The sequence below is a fragment of the Arvicanthis niloticus genome, chromosome 2, assembly GCF_011762505.2.
Source record: "Arvicanthis niloticus isolate mArvNil1 chromosome 2, mArvNil1.pat.X, whole genome shotgun sequence".
Classification (NCBI taxonomy): Eukaryota; Metazoa; Chordata; class Mammalia; order Rodentia; family Muridae; genus Arvicanthis; species Arvicanthis niloticus.
In genome coordinates this window covers 89788380-89789289 of record NC_047659.1, presented here as the reverse complement: position 1 = coordinate 89789289, position 910 = coordinate 89788380, and positions in this window count along the sequence as shown.

Genomic DNA, 910 nt, shown 5'->3' with positions numbered 1-910 from the left:
TAACAGATGCTTGAATGCTGAGAGAACCTGGCAGCCAGTGTCTGCTTTGTCATGTAACACCCACCGTTCAATGTCCATTTGAAAATCATAGTGGAACAAATTAACATTTTTATTTATTGATCTGTTGGAGACAAGAGCTTACTGTGTAGTACAGGCTGGCCTCAAACTGAAGATCTTCCTGCTTCAACCTCCCAACCTATCCCTATTCATTCATTCATTCAAGACAAGATTTCTCTGTGTAGCCCTGGATGTCCTGGAATTTGCTCTGTTAAGAGACAGTTTCCCGAGTCCAGCCATCTCAGGAGCAAGTTCCATCTTGCTGGCAGGATCAAAATTGAGTTTATGTTCCCAGGCACCGGAATCCAACTCCTCTCCTGCTTCTTCAGATATTCCATGTTTGTCTGTTAACCAGTACAGGATGTAAAGAGGGAAGATGCCTTTATCCTGTTGTCTAAACCAAGGCACATAAGTCGTAACCGTCTTGCTTGTCTTGACTTAATTGACCACATGCAGCTTGCCCACTCCTGTGTTCCCTTATCATTGTAAATTCTAGTAGAGTCCAGGAGGGGACCTGACTGCAAAAGCTGAATCAAGGACCCTGAAAGCAGGTGACCCAGATGAGCCCAGAGAGCAATGTTAGCTTCCATGCTTAATCCCAGATGTCAGATACGATTGGTCAATGCAACAGCCCACCCTGCTCCCCCTCATTTTGTGTTCTCATCCTATAAAAATGTTGTACAGTCTGTCTTCGGGCACGAGGTTCAGATCCCCAACTGGCTGCCTCCCTGAGCACTCAGAAAATAAAGCTTTCACTTGAAGCTTCCGAATCTGAAGCGAGTTTTCTTGGCCTCAAACCCAACAGCTCTGTAGACAACGCCAGCCTTGAAAACAGAGATCTGCCTGCCTCCTG